This window comes from Polyergus mexicanus, unplaced genomic scaffold (assembly GCF_030449975.1).
Source record: "Polyergus mexicanus isolate NDT 795.1 unplaced genomic scaffold, iyPolMexi1.0 SCAF_21, whole genome shotgun sequence".
Lineage (NCBI taxonomy): Eukaryota > Metazoa > Arthropoda > Insecta > Hymenoptera > Formicidae > Polyergus > Polyergus mexicanus.
Window position 1 is genome coordinate 950,709 of NW_027223341.1, and position 22,783 is coordinate 973,491.

At 39.2% G+C, this 22,783-nt stretch overlaps 1 long non-coding RNA gene across 1 annotated transcript in view; it reads left to right on the forward strand.

The window, feature by feature from the left end:
- Window positions 1-2,232: 2,232 nt before the first annotated feature.
- Window positions 2,233-22,783, forward strand: part of LOC138942032 (uncharacterized) — a 79,240-nt gene continuing 58,689 nt past the window's right edge. The window contains exon 1 of the long non-coding RNA XR_011448241.1: window positions 2,233-2,401. This is a non-coding gene — a long non-coding RNA (uncharacterized lncRNA). The remainder of the gene's footprint in view (window positions 2,402-22,783) is intronic.

Below are 22,783 nucleotides of genomic sequence, written 5' to 3' on the forward strand. Positions count from 1 at the left end.
TCCTAATAACGAAATCATATAATGTTGGAGAAATCCAACAATTTAAGAATAACGAAATAGAATTTCAATCAGCTATTGCGTTCAAAAACACAGCTTAGTTTGAACAATAAAAAAATGTTAAATATATTTCATTTTTATTAATATGTAATTAAAATAAATAATACATAACAATTTATAAACTTTAATAAATGTAAAATAAAACGCGTATGTACATTACAATGCTTAAGATTTGAAGTGTTATCATATTTAAAGTGTTTTTATAAAGACATTTCAAATTTGTCAATATACTAGTCAATATACTAGTATTTTACAAGAATAATAAATCAAGAATAATAAATTAGATAAATCGCTTACTTTACGATTGCTTCGTCGTACGATGCTTTCTCAGGCCTCCTCTTCTTGTTCTTTCTTCAATAGCACTCATATATCGCATATAATATGTACTCACTCGCGAAAAAACGATCGCGAGCGCTTTAATTAGTAAACGATACTCCATATGTTAATTGCGACGAGTACTTTATAATATTGCCGAAAACTTTAGTCGCACAAAACTACGATTCGTTTGGCGAACAAAATTCATGTGTCGAACATCAAATTGTTACTACGTAATTGACAAGGATCAAGTTGCTTTAAAACGTATCTTGTCAAAACGCAATAATCAGAATTAATGATTAATAATAATCGCTGCCTGTAATTATTGTAAGAAATTACGATTCCATCTCGTTCAAGATTTGCCATGCAAATGTTAACAAAGTTGTGACTACGTGACTTACAGTGACTAACATAAACACAAAGACGCGTCGTGTATCATTATTTCTTTAATTTCGCTCCAATTTTTTTGGCAATAAATCGTTTAAAGTAGGCTCTATGCAAAATACGAATTCTGAATTTTACAACATATATATCGCGCTATTTTTTCATCTGTATTAAAGAAATACGCGATTATTTTGTACGAATACCATAATTACACATTATAAAACTAAAGCGATTAATTAATTTTCATTGTTAATAATTTTCGTAAATGATAGTAATTCATTGAAGCATATAATTAGATTAGCGATTTATACATTTCTCAAAAAGAATTAAAGCGATAAAGAATAGCAGTTATAAATTATCATTTTATCACAAACTTATAAGCAATAATTGTTTCCCTTTAGCGACTCTTAATTCTGAGTATATTTTATATAGTTTTGAATTTTTTATCAATTTAGATATAATTTACTAATTATTATCGAATTAGGAGATATATATAATAAAATACATTAATCGCATAGTGACTCACGTAACGGAAAGCTATATTAAAAAAATACATTAATCGTTTATAAATAATTAATTGAAAATTCAATAAATAGATTATTTCTTTCGTATATATATTTATTTTGTAGAGCGTTAAATAATATATTTCGCTTAGAAATTTAAATATCAATGAATTGATCGTCATACACGTTGAGAGGTTGTTTCTTTGCCGCAGAAAAACAATACACGAACACTAGTCGCCGCGGCATGTAGCGTCTATGTATTGTTTACACCTTGATCACCTTGTTGTTAGTTTGCGCGGTGAGTCTCGAGTGAACAGGCTGTATCGCCATATTCTTTCTCCATATATCTCGTTCTCGTATTATTTCTTCGAAATATATGATCGTGTCAAATATAATAGCAAGTGCGATCATTTCTTAAGATTATTACAAGTAGCAAATGTCAACTTGCGTGTTTAATCTGTCTCGACGATTATCGTATCTTAAATCTATTCGCATAGTATTGCGCGTATTAAAGTAAAGCCGATGTGTTATTTTCCAATTTCTCGCTCATTAACAAAATGTTGCGAATATAGAACGTAGCGTTGACTCGGTGCGATGTTACAGCACATTTAATAAATAAATATCGTATTTATGCATACGCGTATTTCAATACTTGTTAATTGCATAGTACATATTCGGTGTTTGTGCATTAATGATTCGTGAAAACGAGTGTTTTACATGTGATTTGCTCTATCAAAATCTATCTTGCGAAAAATCACCAAAGAGATTATATATTTTTCGATATTGTATTTATATTTATCTTAAATTTTAATTTGTATATTTATTCATATTTATGTTATAATACGAGACAGTAGTTGTTCTTAAACGAGAGGAACTATCTTACTAACAACAGATGTAGCGTCGTCGTGGCGAGTAACACATAAATTTCAAACACCAGGCGAATGCTTTATAGGACCATAGTTTTCAAGTTATTTCCTTGTTGCGGTGTAATAAAATACTCGTCAATCGATTAATATCGGGAATAAAGTGCCGCGATTCTAATTAACCGTGTTATGTGAGTGCCACCAAGAAGCGGCAAAAGATGAACAGGAGAGAAGGAGAAAACCGGGAAGACATTGAGGCGACAATCGAGGAAACGTAAAGTAAATAATGTATAATTTATTTAATTAATTGTTTATTACTTTTATTAATTGTTTATTACTGTATTACTTTAAAAAAATTAAATACTCGTGTATCTCCACAGTTGAGTGATTCATTTTATATGATCGTATAATACAATATAATCCATATAAAATATTTTAATATTTTGCTTAAAAAAAATTTTAATTACTTTAATTATTTATATAAGAATTTTAAATTTTTATATTTGCCCTTATTTTTGTAAAAATTTTTCTATAAAAGAAACTTTATTTTAAATTATGTATCTCTTAAATTAATTATTTTTTTCTACAAAAAAAAAAAAGATAAAAAAATTAATTGCGAGTTGTCATTATTTTCCAAAATATTAATTATGTTAGATACTGTCTTATATTTATATAATTTTATATATATAATTAATTTTAATTATTTTGAAGTTAATCATACATATATAGATTTTGATATACAATATTTCTATAAAAATATTAAAATATATAATATTGAAGAAATTTTTAACGTATGATTATATTGAACATAATTTTGATGAAATACATTAATAATATACTAAGATGTTTACATTTACATTTAATACATAATACAATGGATTATATTAAAAATGTGACGATTATCATTTAAAAGTAATTTTAGAAAAATGTCAATTTCAATATTGATGTTTAAAAGCAATTTTGCATTAACGTTATATATTTGAGTACAAAATAATAAATATATACATATAAAAAAATGAAAATATTAATATAATATACAATACAGATAATAAATAATGTTATATAAAGAAAAATATGTATTGTTAAACATAGAATTAACGTAAAAAATCATTTTTGCATAATATTAGCGAATTCTAAATTTCGAGATGTTATTTGAGCTTAGAAATTTCTTCTCAATAATTCCAAATACTTTAGGAACGCTATATCTCGCCATATCACAGCACGTCAAAGAGGGTAGTTTAATATTCATTTTTCTCAAACATCGGTGATAACGCTCGATACCCGAGAAGAATCGGTTCAATAATAAGAACCTTATGAATAATAAACTTCTCCACGGGTCACGCTTCCACGTCGCGCGCTCGTCGGCGCAATTCGCGATTATTTTGTAGCGGCGCACAAATTAAACTTCCGGCCATTAAAGAATTGATCCAGCTCGGAATGGAATGTAATATCACGGAAGGTGAACGCCGCCATGCGGCCGCGAGCGGGGTGGGACGACGGAGGGCGTCGGTTCTTAATTATAATTCTTGGCCGCGGAGTTCCGGCAAAAACCTCGCAAATGAGGCCGGCGCCTGTCTTGCACAACGATATCGTTGGCCACCGCGAAAAACCTGCCGGCTGACAACGAGCGCGAGTGTTGGAGGCGTCACGGGAGGGGAGGTGGAGGAGGGGGTCGAAGGAAAGCACGGGCGAAAGTGTCGAGAGGGATGAGAGGGTGCGAGACAGAGATAGTTCGTATCATGCTCTCTAGTCGGAGGGGTGGCGTACGGGGGCGCGTACGTACGTAAAGGTATGCGCGAGCAAAGCGCGCCCCATTGCTATTCAAAACGTAAAAACCATTTAAAAATGTAATACCCGGTAGCCGAGCAAAAAAAAAAAAAAAAAAGTGTGCGCGTGATCCAACGTGTGACTTTGTAAGTAAAATATACTGCCCGCCCGGGGAAGCCTCGGTCAAATAATCGTGATTTATCGGGGTAAGGAATTTTCGTCCGGCGAAAAAAAAATGCTTTTTCGAAGCGCCCGCGCGTCCCCCACGGGCTGTCGAAGAACGCGTTTCTAAACTGTCTCTACGGGATTTTGTAAATGTTAGACCGATGTGTGTGTGTGACTGTTCGAGAGTGTCGCGCAATTCTCGCCGAGCGTAATCGCTTTACTTAATATAGAGTTTAGAGATAAGCATATATCACGCACAGAGAAATATTAAAATTACGTTTTACAAATATTAATAGCATCAGTTTTTTTTTTTTTTTTTTTTTTTTTTTTTTGCGTTCTATTGATTAGGACATGGAATAACTCGAAATACCGAAACGGATAATTTGATCGTCGTGTACAGTACGAACAACAACAATTCGATGTTGACGGCACTGCAACCTTTGGATCGCAGTATGGAAAACATGGGAGTCTGGGAAAGAATTACCGATTCGCTACGTAGAACGCGGTAGATTTGCAAGTGGAAGTGCGGCGCAGTGTTAATTGAATATATCGGATTCCTCGAGAATATCGTGGTTTTGGCGATAGAAAATGGATAGAGAAATAATTGTCGGAAACGCGGCCAGCGTGTTATATCAGTGCAGCTTCGTTTTGATTGCAATTATACTTGTAGAATTTGATACCGGATCGATCGAACGCGATAATCAATTTTCAGGCGCGTCTCTTTAAAAAAACACCCACGTTCGCGAGGCTTCCGATACTCTCGAAAAATGTTTTCTCCATCCCTTATCGCGTTAAGCCTTTTCGCAATAACGTTGCATATTATGTGTCACGCGCAAATAACTGAATGTTGATTATGTACAATATACAATATTTAATTCAATGTTACTTTGTATGTCCCATTAATGTAAATGAGATGACAAATTACTATTCCAAATTTTTCACAATTGTTTGACATAATTTCTAAAATTTTATCTTGTTTTAAATTTTCTTAATATATAAAATAATTTATCGATACGTATATAACAAGAAAAAAAAACAAAAAAAAAACAAATTGCAAAGCATTCGATATTCTCAGGATTGCGTGAAAAATAGAATTGTCCGGTCAGTGTTTTTGAATACATATATATATTTTTTTAGAATTTATCGCGTTAATGTCAATCGGTTTTCGTTATGTATGGGTGGCCCAGTGATGTGTGCTCGACCGATTCGTTTGCGTATAACGTGATTGATGACTCTTGCAAGAATTATTGGCCGGTGGGGGGATGCCATTTGAAAATGAGGAAAAAATGCGTGGTCAGAAATTACCGTCATCATAGGTTCTCCATGATTTTTTGACAGACGGTTGTTTTGCGCAATAATAAATAATAAATGCGCAATTTTGAAAAAATAAAAATTAAAAGATTATCGATTCGTTTCACCCTGTATTGTGTACGTTTCCACTAATTCGTTCCATCGAAACATGTGTGCAGAATTTTTTTGTCGGGTAGAGCATCATAAATTGCTTCGGTATACGCTTAAAGACGTTTTAATCGCTGTGATTACCGACAGCTGCTTTAAATGCGTCTCATTATGAATTTAAGTAAGCCCGAGGTAAATTACGAGGTTCATAACTTTCGAGATTATTCCCAGGTACGATGCGCCAGTCTATCAATTTGCGTTTTAATGCTTTTCGTGCATAAGCACCGCGGCAGCAACATTCTATGCTAAGAATATCTATGTATAATTGCAATTTAGGTCGAAGTTTCTTTTTATTCACGGTGCGCCGATTATCGATAACGGGAAATGAATCTTTCATCCGCTTTATATCTGGATATAATAAAATTTCCTTCTAAATATAAGAAGGTTAATATCGCGCAGCGTGCGCGCTTTATTATTCATGATCGTTTGGTTTTACTAGTGGAAACTTGACGCGATCAGTTTGTACAACGTGTATGCTGATGCCTATCGATCGCTAACTTTATTCCAACTCAGCTAATGGAACCTATAGAACATAATTCGGCGATGTGACATAATGTTAACTAAGCGAACGCGTATATCTTATTGAGTCTGCCGTTTCTGGGCGTCCGGTAATGAACTATAATTACGTATACATATATAACTTCAAATATTACTTTAATTACATATGTCGTCGGCACGATGTTTTCGGATTCCTCGTCGTTCGTAATAATTTCGTCGATCGATAGCGTCGTTAATATTCTTCATAATATGTTATTGAAGAAATTTTCTCTTCCCTTTAACGGTCTGTTTTATTATCGTAATTTATTAATTAACGGGATACGCTTATCTCTACACACGTGCTTCGAGATACGCGTTCCGATTCGCTCATTTGTTTACGCCATATACATTTAGAAGCAGATCCCACAATTTTTAATTGCATCTACAATTGTTCGTGATACGCTGTTACGGATATTCTGCTACTCGTTGCATTTTTAATTATTAAACTATTTTGATGACTGCTCGCATCGGCTTGGTAAAAATAAACGTAGACATCGACTAATAAATTGTATGCAATTTATTTGGGTGAATCAACGTTCGTTAATTGATTCTTCCGATTTGCGATACGATACAATGTACGTCGCGCATTTGTACAATATTTTTCCAGTCAAAACCGCAATACTTTTCCTCGGCTTCGCATATCGACAATAAGTCAGTCGCGAAGCGGCGCTCTGAAAAAGTTCGTCGGTTAAAACGTTAATAAATAATGCGACGCATAATATCAACGACACACTGTGATTGAAATCCGATTTGCGTTTGTCATTGCTTATCCGAAATAATAATCTCGAGCACGTATATATCCCCGTCACTCGATGCGTATACGACGACAATCCGTGTAAGTGGCAAATTACTAAACCCAATAGTCGCGCCTGATATGCGTTCAATAATTAAGTCGACCGGCATTACGTAACGTAGCTATGATATAATAATCGTGTCTACGATTGAGGGCCGCTCGTGTGTAATTCGATATGATTATTCATTGCGGGAGGTGAATGCGACGGTAACTCTGACGATGATTAAAATAATTGGCAGCCGTGACCGCGCGGCATCGAACCTCCGTTACAACCGAGTAATAATAAACGCTTCCACTTCGAGGCTTTTCGAGGAAAATGCTTTCGTTTTCGCGACGTTTCGAAAAATATCTCCATTCGAGTGTTATTTGTTGTAACGGAAAATAAAAAACCGAGTTATTAATCCAGGTATTATGCTAATGACAGTTTCGGTCAGCTCTTATCGAAAATCTGAACGATCGTGATCGTTTTTGCGAGGTAAAGTTTCCACATTTTCACATTCACATTTAGAAGAAATAATCGCGAATTTCGTTAACAAAATTGAACATAACGATTCTTAATGTCTGACTGAGCTTTAAAGTCATACGTAATTGAATGTTATCGAGTCTCTAAGTAATTAAAATCGGAGAAAATTATAATTACATTATAGTTTCAATAATAATAATAATAAGATTAAACATTGATAGTTTTTCTTTTTTTTTTTTTCACTTGTAAATGGTTACTATATAATTAGCTAATTAATAAATGTGAAATGTCTGAATATTACATTGCATTAAAATTCCACGATTCCAACTATATTTTACGCACTTAGCTAATCTGGGGCGATAGATTTACGTCACTATAAAACCGACGATATTTTTTTTCCAATACGATATTTTAACCCAATCTAAGTAATCCAAAAAAATGTCTCTCGACTAGATCGAAATCCATACAGCTCTTCTCGATCCGTACATAAATATCGCAGTCTTCCGTAATTTAACGAATACTAAAAGCCTGGCAGTGTTTTTTTTTTTTTTTTTTTCCACGGTCCGAAACTCGCCCGCAGAGCGCATCAATTATTGATGGAAATTTGGCAGTTGCCAAGTTGGAAAATAAATTCGTAAACTGTAAACTTCGTCGCGTGCGCGACGTTTCACGAACGTTGTGATTTATCTGCGAGCGAGTCTCGAGAGACTTCCTCTTCGATATAATCTTGATTTGTACTCCGGTTGACGTTCATCTCGAGCACTCGAGCAATTCCATCAGAAATTACGCAGGAAGAGATACGCAGCGGCGCGAGTTCGGCAGATCTCGAAAGAGTCAGAAGAGGCGCGTTTCTGCCGATGTAATTCGATAAACGAGTTCGTCGGTAGTCGGCTAGGGTTGTCGGGAGGCAGGCAATCGGCATCGATACTTTCGATAGGTCGACGCGTGTACGGCACCCTGATACGGTTCGTTTCCCCGAGTACTTTCACGATTCGACATAGAACGAGAGAAGGAGAGAAAACGATAGTGCGAGAAATATATAGGAGGAGTGAAGAGAGAGAGAGAGAGAGAGGGATGGGGACGACAAGCTAGTAGCCGTGGAGAACACTCGCGGGAGACGATGAGGGGGAGGTTAGCTACGGTAATTAGTGAGAACGTATCGTAATTAGAGAAAATGCCACGTTTAATTGCTAATTGAGTTTCTGGCTGATGCGAGATCTAATTTTAATCACCTAATTACGTGACTACAGCCTGCGGGCTATGGGTAGCCGCCACCCTCGACCTCCTGCGAATGTGCCTGGCTACCGTGGCGTTCTACGGCCCCGTATAAGTATACTCGTCTAGTCGAATTGTAACGGGTGATACGCCGACGGTGCTGGTTAAAGACCGGAACATTTCGTGGAACTCGGCCGGAAGCCAGCCACTCGTGACGCGTGTCGTATACGCGGGGAATTTTTCAAAACTCGAGCAGGCTCGTCTTGACTACGGACGTTTAATCGTTTCTTGCTTTGGCACTTGTTAAATACAATTAATTATACACTTGAGCGATTGCGTGAAAACGCGAGAAATAATATTATTATCGAAAGATAACGATATGAGGAATAAAAACGTGGATGCCATGTATAATGCCATGAATATACATCATAATTTTATTAACGCTTATTATTCAACAAAAGTTCAATATCAACAGAATAAACGAATCTTTAAAGCATAACCTCGAGGTCAGAAGTATACGAATACCGTTCGAATTAATGAAGGCTTCTTTCCCTCTCCCCCTTCCCTCTCCCCCCCCCCCCCCCCCGTGGGAACATGGCAGGTTGCCCCGTTCGTATATCGAGACACACGGTATACGGGTTCGTAACTTCCAGTCAGTTTCCTTCGTACGTGTACGTACATTTAAAGCGAATACGGGGAAATGTGGTTAGAAATTACATGCCGAGCGCTTATGTAGAGCGCGCGGAGCGTGGAACGGGGGGGCTCTTATTAAGGGGCGCGTATTAGCTATGCCGACTCACCCTTCTAATCTATACCCGACCTCGCGCCACGCGATTATTGGTTTCACGCGAGGACGAGTTGCTGCTACATTATGCCTGATACAGACTGATGCTAATTTTCAACGCGGCCGCGTTTCTAATCTACGGATTCGCCAACCTCTTTATTAACAGATTCTTGGAGCAACGTTGAGCAACGCGCAGAAACCTGCATCCGATTTTACATTAATGATATATAATAGCTTCTCAAACTCCGTTCTGCCTGACTTAATCTTTTCCCCCACATTGTTCGCATTGTTCTGTTTAATGATGATGGCTAATTAGAAAAGTATTGTACGATGTAAGAGTGTCAAATGAGTCAGCTGGTTGAATATTTCAAGAATACAACAATATATTCATAATCTTGATCCTGATTGACGATCTTGAAATATGAAGTAACGGCGAATACACATGACGATATATTATCCTACAATTATTATACAATTAAGATATTATCGCTCGGATACGAACGTGTGTAACGTTAACGCGGTTAACCGAATGACCAGTAATAAGCTGCATCTAACGAAGATAATTCATTTACCGTGATTCCATCGTCGTTCATGGAAAATATACCGAAATTTTAGTTTACCTTAAAAGCCTTCACTTTCCCTCAAACGTCCCGGGTAATGACATTGAAAAATTACATTAGAGACGATGAAAGGGAGTGCGGGACAGAGCTCGTTCGCCACAGTCGCCGGAGCCCTCTTCTTCCTTTTCCTTCCATTTAAAATAAAAATGCCGGTATCGGATCGAGTTTAATTCAAAACTCGTCCAACAATTCAATCATTTTCCTATGCTAATTCTTGATTATTGCCGAAAAGCGATACCTTATTAGTCTATCTATACTAGTATATCTTCTCCGAGTCCGAAACTTTAACTTTTTATTATGTATATATTCCGTCTTTCGATCACAATACAATCTATAAACGATGAAAAACTTTGGAAACATTAATGTGATAGATGATCGAATCTGTCGTAAACCATTTATTCAAGAATTATACACAAACAAAGTAGTATTATAAAAAATATATAATTAGATATAAGATTCAAATTTTATATTTTATATTGTATAATATGAAAATCTGGCATTTTGTAAGAAAAAAATTCATTGTCGAATATTCGTCTTCTCTCTGTTATCTAATACGTAATTTATAGATAAATTTTAATATATAAATATGTATTAACCAACTCGTATTTAATTCGAAACTCTTCTAGCGATAGTTAACGGTTCATCAAAGACTTTCTTCTCGAAGAAATAAAACGCATAAAAGTGCCGACGCGAAGTAGCCTCGGACAATTACAAATTTCAAGTTAACTCTCGCCACTCGTCCCCGTGCCTGCTTTTTAATGCCGGTCAAGCTGCCAAGAAACGCCCGTTCACAAAGCATAGACGAGCCCGCTCGTCGACAACACGAGAGTTTGTAATTAAAAATGTCAAAGTAACGGGAAGGGGGACCACCTAAGAATTGCAGAGTCGTCATCCTCGAGTACCTTATTCGCGCGAGTAGATGTCGGCCTTAACTTTCAGGCAAAATGCTCTTAAGATCGATAGGCCGTGCCCTGGTTAGCGTTCCGCTAGCGTAATTATGATCGACTGCACCATGACGCTTGAAAGCTAAGTAAGATGTAAATAGCATAAATATCGCGCAATAATTGCGTGATACTTTGCTTCTGTAAAGTGAAGAATCACGCCCGTGATTCATCTGTATTCAACGTAAATTCTTAAAACATACTTATATACTCGATTGAATAATTAATTTTAAAAAAGAGATGTTTCCTTCTATTGTACTTACATTTTCGAAATAAAACATTTCCCATCGTTAGAGAGAATTGTAAATTCTCAAAACATTATTAAATGATTTATTCCAGAAAAGAAGTCTTTCCTCTATTTGAAGTTTTAAAATAAAATACTAGCCATTTAGCTAAGGATAATGTTTGTCGATGCGTCGAAAATTCGGCGATTCGCATAAAAGTCGCGAAATTCGAGAAAGAGACAGCCACGAGATATCGAATAGAATATCTGCGAGGGTGTTGTTCGCAAAAAAAAAAAAAAAAAATAGCAGCTCGCGCTCTCTTCGTCGCACATTCCGCCCTTCCACCGCGCGCGCTCTTAAGGTGAATGTAAAAACAAAAAAAAAATGGAGCGCCTTATTGTGCGCCGGTGAGACTGCGCGACTCAAAGGCTTAGAGCTTTGTATGCGTAGCTATGTGCCTATGTTCGGGCACAACGGTGCGAAGGGTGTGCGCGCAAGGGGATGGCGCCGATAGTGGTGGTAACTACACCGTGTATTTTCGTATATACGTGTACCCTCGTCAAAGAAGCGGGGGGCGGGGGAGGGGAGGGGAGAAAAATACACCTAGCTACCTCGTTCATTTTTATCCCCTAAAGCAATTTCAGCATTGTTTTAAAATAGTACTTAGCAGGGTCATTGTATTATGCATGCGCCCTCCCTCGGTCTAGTGGACTGCGCTGGTGTGCGAGAACACTTGATTCCTCGCGCACGTGAGCCTCGCCCCATTGTTAGCTTACGAGGAGCGGCCGGGCGGGGTGGTGTACGACGGGGTAACAGAAGAGGGTAACAGAAGGGATTTTCTTGGCCAAGATTTTTTTTTTTTTTTTTTACGGTGCTCACCTTGCTCATGAAACGTATCATCCCGATGGATTTAGCGCGGCCTCTAGAGAAGTCCGGGATGACTTCCGGTCCGATCCGGGTGACCAAACTTTGGAGATTTGAATATTTCACATTTTGCAGACGTGGATTTTACTTTCTCGGCTTGAATCGTGGTCTCGATGAGTTATCCGTTATGAACGTTTGCATTCTCGATCGCGATTCTTTGACTTGGCCGCCGGCGTTGCTGCTACTGCTTTCATTTAAGAGTAGGAAGTCGAGTATGATTACTATTGTCTGCGATCTGGTAGTCAAGCGTCTGCCTACTCGACAAAACAATATTGTATTCGAAAGAGAGAAGCGCTCGGTAAGGCTCACGCCCGCGGTAAGGTTCCGAGGACTCTCGTGAGAGATAAAGGCTTGCATATACTTACCGAATGCGCGTATACGCTGCAGTTTCTACGAGCCGTTGAAATTTTGTCCGTCGCTTAATATTAAAAAGATCGCCGTGTTGACGCACCTTTTACACAATTTTATCGCGTCTTGAATAATTACGTCTGCAATTTTCTAATAAATAAATTACGATTCTCTCTCTCTCTCTCTCGAGAGAGAGAAGAAGCTTATCACCTTAAATATTAATTGAATTTCTCAACGAGTTATATAATGAGTCAAATTCCAACTTTGTGATTTCAATTCTCATGTATTTTGCAAAAATTCATACTTGCTAGCAATATTTCTTGTTCCGGTAATCGCACTTTGTTACGCGCACCGGAGCTCAGCGATGTATCGCGAAGGCGACGACAATCATTAAATAGATGATCGTGCGAGCGAGCGTGGCCAAAGGCGTTGGAACGGCTCCACTCGTGTTCATTGTTCGCCGTCCTGCATCCCCCACACCGCCCGAATTCCTGGTTCCCCACCTCGTCGTCACCTCTACCCCTTCCGGCGAATCTCTCGTCTACCGAGCCGTGCCTCATCTCATCGCCTGCCGACACTAGTGACTTGGCGAGGGGCTCATTTTCATTAAGAATTAAAGTTGAAGTCCGAGGGAAAAAAGTTTCCATTCGCCTTTTCCATGCAAATGAGATCGCGCTATCTCGCGCGCGCTCCGAACTATCTCGATTCCAGCTAATGCGGAACCGCGAGGATTCTCACCGTCCGACCCCTAAGATAAAAAACTTTCCCGGCGTCTCCCAGCTACCCGGGTTTGAATCATTAGCGAATCACCGCGTCGGGATGTGCCCACTTTTCTTGATTAACCAAATAATATAAATGAATTCGCTTGCGGAGCGGAATTTCGTGCATCGTCCGCATAATTATTTAGTTAAAGACACAACGGATATATATATATTATGGTCAAAAATGACATTAATAGCGATATGATTATTTCTCGAATATTCTAAGATCTCCATCGTCGGCGAATTGCGGTGCAATCAACATCGCGTTTACAAATATTTCAGTCACGCGACAAAAGTTAATTAACTCACTTAGGGAACAAAGCGGGGATATCGACATTGATAACACTCGCAAACAATCAGAATGCAGATTTAAGCTCGCGCGGTGCTTGCGTAGCTGCGCCGTGTATTTCTCACTTTAGCGTCGTCTGTAACGCCGATAATTAAGCGACTGCTCTAATGAATCCCTATTCGCATGACTAATTTGCGCGATAAACTAAATAATAATCCGCGATATTTCTCCCCGGGGGGAAAGCCTGACGCGGTCGGTCGGCTGCAGCACATTGTGAAAATATATCGGCAAAGCGTATTGTCAAAGCGCTCTCGTATCAAGCCATCTAATTTGACAGATCGACATATCGAATCATGAATCTATAACACAGCGCCCTTCATTAATTTCTCGCATTCTGTAAACTCTTCGTCTCGATAGACTTTTCTGAATATTACAAATCTATTATACGACCTACGCACAAACTACGAAAGTTTGGAATTGAAAATTCAATTTACGCTATGCTATCGGCTTTTGAGGAATTATATGCCGTATAGGAGCAAAGTCCATTCACAACGCGCAGCAATCGAATCTATAACCGTAAGAACGCAAACGCTTCGCATCGGTTTTGATTCCCAAAGGCCGCGTCAGCGGTTAATTAACTCTCAGCGGTGGCGGCGAGAGGCGCGACGCGGGACAAAGCGACGCGGAATTGATGCCGCGCTATACTTTAGCGTTGATATTTTTCTACGCGCGATCCCCGCGGCCCGACAAAACGATCTCATTCATCCGATCCATTAGCCTTGAGTGCGAGCATATTTTTCGGCGAATTCCGAAAGCGACCCGGTGCGCGCGCGCGGGCGCGCTTTCGCCACCCCGAAATGAGAGACCGTGACCATCGACGTAGCGCATTTTGTTAATTGAAATCGTTTCATCGATCACGAGCAACGAATAGGCCCTCTATGCAATGAGGGAATGGACGACGAGGACGGGGAGGAGAAGGGAATGAGGGAGAGGAAGATGGAGAGTGGAAAAGTTGTTGACCGACGAAAGAGAAGGAGGACCGGGATACCCAATGGTCGTGGTACGCGACACGTTGAGGGGGGGACTTTAAGCTCGTGACAAATATCCCAGTGTCACGAATCGTTTTCCTAGGTGTCGTATAAATTAATAATTACCCGGCGTCGCCATTATCGGAATTAATGCCGTCGATATTATGCCGGTTTGTGTTTTACCGATAATTCACACCGCGAACGCTGATACACTTGGATCAGAAAAATCGTAGGACCCTGGAAACGGCGCAAGTTTTGTCCCGCTTCGCCAGCGTTCGCGATCGTCCGGCGATTAGACGCGACGAATATTCGCACGATTTCGCGAGCTCCTTCATTAAATCGGATCGGACAGTTTTTGACGGACGATCCGACGCGCGACTCGCCCGCCGAGCCCGCCGGTTATTTAATATTCGCCCGATGCGAGGTGTCAATAAAATAACGATCTCCCATCAGGGTGTCACGAGAGACGAGATAAATATGGGTATTTGAGCGCGGCAGATAATGCAAACAAACCCACGGTGAGTTATGTTTCCCGCTGTATATACGGTTTGTCCGCAATTGCGATACGCTCCCCGTTAAATTTGCTTTGAATTACCGCTGATAGTGCGACATTGCCTGGGTTATTATTAGTCCGTGATTCGCGTACGGTCCATTAACGTGACCTTGCTGCATCGACGTTTTCGATCCCAAACCAAACTTTTTTCACTAGATTCCAAACGGTTTCGCTACTCTTCTCATACGTTATTGTCTTCTTCGTGCACTTTCTTCTTCTCTCTTGATAGGACTTGGACTGCATTTTAACTTTCTTTCTTAAACTTTGAATAAAGTTCCAGAAAGATATTGATTCACATAGTTCTCTGACGTTAATCATTACCTTAAGACCATAAATCTATATATTCTAATGAGAAAAGATCTATATATAAAAATCTCTTTTGTTATATAGATGTATATACAATATATATATATATATATATATATACAGGGTGTCGCCAATTTAAATGGCAAAACTTTAGCAATGAGTAGGGGACCGAAAAGGTTAGACAGAAACTCCTTTAGAGGTTTGCTCGTTTTTGCTCCATTTTGGAGAAAATCACAAATTTACTTATTTATTTATATTTTATTTATGTTATCATCTATTTAATGCAGACATTGTTCAAAATATTGCCCTTTAGCATCAGTGCAAGCATTACATCTAGCACTGATCTCATCAATTGCAGCTAGACATTGTTCTAGTAATTGCTCTCTTGAATTGATTGGCACCGTAAAGGATAACATCGAGTGTTTACATCTTTAAGGAACCTGGAAAGTTTATTCGGTGCCAATCGACTCAAGAGACCAACTGACAACGAGAGATTGAATTTTTGTGATTTTCTCCGAAACGGAGCAAAAACGAGCAAACCTCTAAAGGACTTCTCGTCTTAGTTTTTCATCATCCCCTACACACATCCTTAATTCGCTATGAGAGAATCTGAAAGGTATTATTATTTCTTAAACGGGAATGAAATTTCCGACGAGGCGATTTAACGTGGCGCTACATTACGACGCGAGCTCAAGTCGACTGCGTAAGGTAGATAGGTGATACCCGCCAAGACGTTACGATGGGCATTGTGCTCGATGTCTTGACGGTGGGGAGCAGGATGATCTTACGATCCACGATGTCAAATGATTACAGCTATTTTGTGCCACTTGTACTTATTAGGGGTGATACGGCCGGTCCGGGCGGCCATTATGAGTGCCATCTGAATCTCGGCCTCTTGAATGCCTCCATTTACCATTAAGCACATTACTATTATCCTATCACGCGCTCACTCGGCCAAAGGGACTTCTTTGGTTTGGCCATGATGCACGAAGCCATTTGTGCAAAGTGGCCGTTCATTACTAAATTATGCCGGTTTTATAGCATTACATTAAACCCGGCCTCGCCGTGCCGTAGGTACCGACCTTCGAAAAAACTCTCGCGTCGAGCGGAGGGGGGAATTATACTCGTGCGAGAGTTTTCGCCGCGTTCTGATTTTTTTCTCTCGCTCTTTCTTCTTTTCTCCCTTCCTACCTCCCTCTCACTCTACCTATCTCACTTTTCGTAAGCGCATCAAACGCACTGCGCGGATTCCCGAGCGTTTGTTTGAAGCGCGCGGCCACTTAGCTCCCTCCTCCAATAACCGCAACACTGTAACCGACAGTCGCGTCTGTAACGCGCATATAATTAATGATAATAATGCGGCCGCGAGCGGCGGACTACATCGCTCCGCCTGGTTTTTGTCCGTTGCACGATACGCTCCGTAATGAACCACCGAAGATGTCAGAACCAGTTCTGTATCTGTTTTCAGTCGCGACATCGGTGAACGTACACGCGTCTGTTGGATCGCAGATGCGAGCGCTTACAACCGCGCATTCAACCACGTAATGAACATCACAGTCGTTGAATTGTCACTAAAGAATATTTATAGCCGTTTCATACAGGCATTGGGAAGAGAGCGTTAATTCTAGCAAGAGTATCATTAGGAGCAACACACATTGGTACAGGAGTGTCGACGATTACCAATATACTTGACAATAAAACTATTCGGTAAAGAAATATTTAAAATAAATATGTACGCGATATATGTAATTTAAAAATTCTCTTATTTATCCCGAAATAATTTACTTTAGATTCTTTACAAATTCCGTTATTTTGCGAAACGATATTTTACCATTTACATTCTAATTAGACATCTCTCTCTCTCTCTTCGATTGTAATCTAATACAGCAACCATTGCCTGTGGACGGACAATACACTCGGGACACGCGTATTCGCAACAGAGCGCGTATACTCAATATTTCCATTCGCTTCGAACGTTTCACTTACGAGACGAGACGATCGCGCTCGCGCTGCGCCGGGACCGTCGAATTTTTCGTATTGCCGGCAAACGTGCACGCCGGCGTAGGATGCTTTGGGTACAAAACACGTGTCGGTAATTCAGCACAAACAAACAGTCGCCATATAACTTTTATTTGCAAGATCGACGAGTAGCCTGATTGCAATCAGGCAAACGTGACCGAAAAATCCCAACGTGCGTTTTATACGGAGACCCAGTTTCGCCAGCGGCGAGACGCACTTTATTTCCTCCCTTACTCCACGGTTTTATATCGCGTAATACATACTTTATGCCGCGGTATTAAGGGGGTACCCACCTCTCTCTATCTCTCCCTCTCTCCCCTCCCCCCCCCCCCCTCTCACTCCTCGGACACGTACGACCGGCTCGTATTTGAATACGGGCTGTCCGCCGAAGATAACCAACGGCCTAGCTGACCATCCCCTCGCACCCTGACGACCACAGCCGGGGTCCGCCGGGGATGCGCAGCGATGATCCAGCGGCTTTTAATAATATTTCCGAATTTTTTTCTGACTCGCTGCCGCGACTCATAGGCGATTCTCTGTGACATTTTTTTTTTTTTTTTTTTTTTGCGCGGTACGCTAATCCCAAAGTATTGCGCTCTTTTTGAAAGCGATTTGTGAAATATAAATAGACGGTAGCGCATCGAAATGACTTTTGCTTGTGTCACACGGTTTAGCTCGCGGGGATATCTGAATTTTTTTCCTCGTCCCAATAATATCTTTGCACGGTCTTTTTACGATTTGTTGGCCATCGAAAGAGTGAGTTTAATATGTATGCGCGATTAAGCAGAACGGTCAATCGCACGTCTAAGTTAGTTACGATATACGTATACATATATATGTTGATCGCAATGCTCATTTTCTTGAGCATTTTTTTTTTTTTTTTAAAGAAATCCACTCAACTAGATTAATCAAATTTTATTATACGCTATAATATATTTCTACTATACTGAGTTTAAGTCTCCAAATGCACATATGACATTTTAAATACGCCAACTCTTGGCCGATGCAGAAATCGTTAGTCGTTTCACCATTGTTGAGCTGCATCGCGGGGCCATGGAAATAATTCAATACGCAGTCTGCGAACATTTTTATTCCGCATTCGGTTTTAATAAACCGACAAAATAGATTTTATTATTTACAATCGCCATTCCGGCGAACTCCCGTTTGCTAGGATTTAATTTGCGCTGTGAAAAAATTCTCGTATTCAGGATGCATCGTAATGGCATTACAATGATCGACTGTACTTACATGAGAATCTCGGTTATTCTCAGTCCTCGCGAGATATACACTCGATATCTATCAATAAAATATTCGATTCGGAGGGAGCCCGCTATCGCGCGCGGCCGCGAATAAAAATTTGTCCGCGGCGACTGACATAAAATTGGCTCGATTAAAAATTTAGTTGCAGGAAATGTAAACTTTTATTTTCGCAAAAAAATTGTAATTCCCGCAACAAATCTCGCCGGTCGTTTCAAATATATATTTCGCTTACGGCTAGGTAAATATTTACCCATTGAATCAAATTTTTCTGGTAAGGATGCGATTGGGCAAAATATCTCTCTCGTAATGAGTTTTCTTTCGCGACCAATTACGCTACTAATACGATGCTATCAATAGAACGAGAAAAAATCTGTTCCTCTCCTAAAATGTCGTATATTATTTAATAATGATATACTTTTTGTAACGATCCACATGAACGTTACAAAGTTAGAACGTATGTCGTTAAATTTAAATGCGGTATCGATAACCGAGTTAATGTACACATAAAAGTACCTCCGATATATTTACGTCACAACCGTAATAAAATTTTGATTTTCAACCGATACGTCACTTTTTATTACAACAGCATTATGCTATAATTTGAGGGAAAAATCAAGTTTCAATCGTAATTTCACACTTCGTTTCTGCTTATCGCTATCTTTCTCGAGCACTCATTCGCCGCATAATGTAAGAATAAGAGAGCGTTCGGTGGATTCGGGGGTTGAAACCACATTTGCGGTTCGCTCCAAACGATTCTTTGCACAGCGTGCCGACCGCTTCATTATCTCCAAAACTACGGAAAGGCGTACATATGATCGTTTCATTCGCATACAAAGTGAGTCTCCGCGTTCTTATGGTTATTTATCGAGCCGTCGACCCGCGGAAAGCCCAGGCAGGGGCGCCCGACAAAGGAAAAAAAAGAGCGTTTGCGTATGTGTGGCGCGGATCGCCGCCATTTCTGATTGAATCCAGGCTTGGAGCTTATATTTTGTCATCCATTGGCGCCGTCGGCGGCGTGAGTGCAGCTAAAAGAGTCGAAACGGCGACAGGGGGTGCCGTAAGGGGTGCAAAAGGGGGTCATACGGGGAGTGAGAGCGCTTCGAATCGAGTGGGGACTGTTTGCCAACGCGAATTTTAAAATCACGAATTTTTAAAAAGCACCCCGCGGCCAGATTCTCTCCGCTAACGCGGTTACGTAGTCTCGATGCGAGGATATGTATATGTATATATATATATATGTATGTGTGTATCTATACCATTGCCGTTCTCTATACGCATTTATCCTGCATATCTGTAAATGCATTGAGCTACAGCGGTCCCTCTATCGAAAAATTTCATCATTTTTCATCTTTCTTCTTATCTATCGAAACACTGCCGGAATGCTTTCCTATATTTTTCTTCGCTCGCCGCTTTCCTTTGTCGCCACATTATAATGTTAAGTTACGATTCTTCAACTTCTTTTTTATTATTGATATATTTGGAAAGTAGTACACGACATACCCTTCATTTCTTTAAATATATGTTATAATGTAAGAAAATCTTTTACATGATTCTATACAGACATGAAATCTTTTAAAAATACATAAATAATATTTACTATTATTTATTTGCAATCTGATTTGTTAAACAAAAATTTATCGTTATCATGTAAATTAGAAAACAAGTTTTCTTATATAAAATCGATATATTGTACTATATATGTATTATACATTAAACTCCTTTACCGATAAAAAAATATTACACATTCTGCTCTTTTTATATATATATATATATATATATATATATATATATATATATATGTTTTTATATAAAGTTTATCACCACGATATGATTAGCCTTTTTATATTTCAGTCTGTTTGTTTCACATAATGAATAGAATGTGTTCTATATTCATAAAAATAATTACTGTTTACTGAGTAATTAACGTGTACGTGCATAGCAATGGGGAGAGGGATACACCGGGGGAGGAGAGAGAGAGAGAGAGAGAGAGACCGCGTGAATATTTAGCAACAGGCGCTTCGGCGAAATACGCTTCGCGTATTCGCGGAGGTTCCACTTTATTCGCGAGACAGCTCTATTTTTTATTGGCAAATAAATGTGTCCCCCTAAAAATAATATTTAACGTTCACGTAATGTGGAGCCCGCGGGACGGATGCGCGAGGAAGGTATATTTTGACAGCGTTGTACCGGCGCAATGTTTTTCTTCCCTTCGAGCAACATGGACGCGCGTTGAACTTTGTATTCTGCGCGAGGAGAAAATGATTAAAAACCTCACGGACTATTTATGTTTCGTGCCATCATCCAATTTCGGAATTCGAAGGTAACTGCGTAACACTGTGAATCCTACCATCGTTTTAAACCAATAAGAAAATTGTGAGCGTCGACAGGTTAACGAATTCCGTTCGGAATTCATATTTACTTTTAGAGTCTAATCTTTCGAACTATAAGGAATATTGAAAATAAATAGGAGGCGAGAAGAGATTTGCCAGCAGCTATCCATGATACTGTAACTTATATTTTTTTCTTTTCATTCAGTTCAGATATAAAAAAGGGACGAGGTTAAATAACTTGAATCAAAACATGTTAATGACAGATTAATAGGAAAATTTCCTCTTAACGCGATTAGACTTTAACATTGGATACAAAAAAAAATTAAGAAATTGAGAGAGAGAAATCATTTTAGATAAAATATATTTTACATAAAATTCGAATCAATTATATTATCTAACAATTCTATAACTAGTAATATATCAGAACTAATATTAATATCAGAATGAGATATACTACTATATGATATAGCTGTGAAAAAACTCAACGTTTACACGAATGTGTAGCCGAAAAGTTTGGCTGGCTACTTCGCACCCCCATATGGGATATCGATTCTCGAGGTCAGGCACGTACATAATCTTACCACTACGTACATAATTTCATATGCATGTATATACCAGTGCAGGCGCGTTTTGTAAAGGGCTCGAGCGCAAGGTGGGGATAGAGAGTGGGTTCCATGTACATGCATATATTCCTGCATAAATATATTAGACCGACGAATACCGTTTCGACCGATGGGATCCAAGAGAGAGAAAGAGAGAGAGAGAGAGAGAGAGAGGAAGATAGAAAGTCGGATAGGCTGTCGGAGGAGCGAAGAGATCGCTGCATATGAAAGTATCTATAAGGCACTTTGAATTTTATATCCTGCCAAGAGGCGGTCAACATTTAAATGAGCCGATCGATCGACATTACCTTGGGATATGACGCGGGGAGAAAACGCCGAAGAGGCACGTGGCGCCGTGGGACGAGGGAGGGGGGTAGTTCTCGAGGGGTCGCGAGAGACGAGACATTCTCGAATTTGCGAGAATCCCTTTCCATAGAAGAGCAATGAATCTTTCTCAAGAAATTGAACGATCTATCCACTTATTAGAGACGATGGAGAAAATAGTCGGAATCCCATTACGCGAGAGATGGCTGGTTCGTTAAAGCAATCTCTTCGTAAAGTTTTATTTTGATTTGACAGAATTATGAACTGCAATTAACGCGTGGTTCTCATATAAATAAAATATATTTTCAGACAACGCGCATGTGTTTATTACGTGCGAAGAAAAATATTTTGAAAAATCTATATTTGCGAACGTTTGAAATAATACATATATGTATAAAATATGTCGACAAACTGCGTCAAGTGTGAGATGTGAATATTATTAATACAACTGTATGCAGTTTAAATGCGGATAAATGGAAAGTGTTAAGTCTATTCTCTGAATCTTTATGCAGATGTTTGCCAGTATTGTAAATACGTTTCGTCGATGAGAAAAGATGGCGAGACCCTCTGTATACCGTAAGAGCGTATAAAGTGGGCAGCTACCGAGTTTCCAATAATCTAGCCTGAAAACGCGATTTATACGAAACGGTAAACTTAATAACGCAATTTCGCGAGGGTACGCGGCCCGCTGACGGAGAACGGCCGAACAATTTAAATAAACAAATTATAAATATTCGCTCGCGCGAAACCACCTCGGCATGAATAATCATTACGTCGTAGATGGGAGGCAAGGCACTGCCGATTCAATTGATTAAATTTTTAATAATTCATTTACATTCGACCGGCATACCTCCGCCTCCGCGACTTTCTCTGCACTTCTCTCACTCTTTCACCCTTTTTTAGTTTCTCTCTCTCTCTCTCTCTCTCTCTCTCTCTCTCTCTCTCTTTCT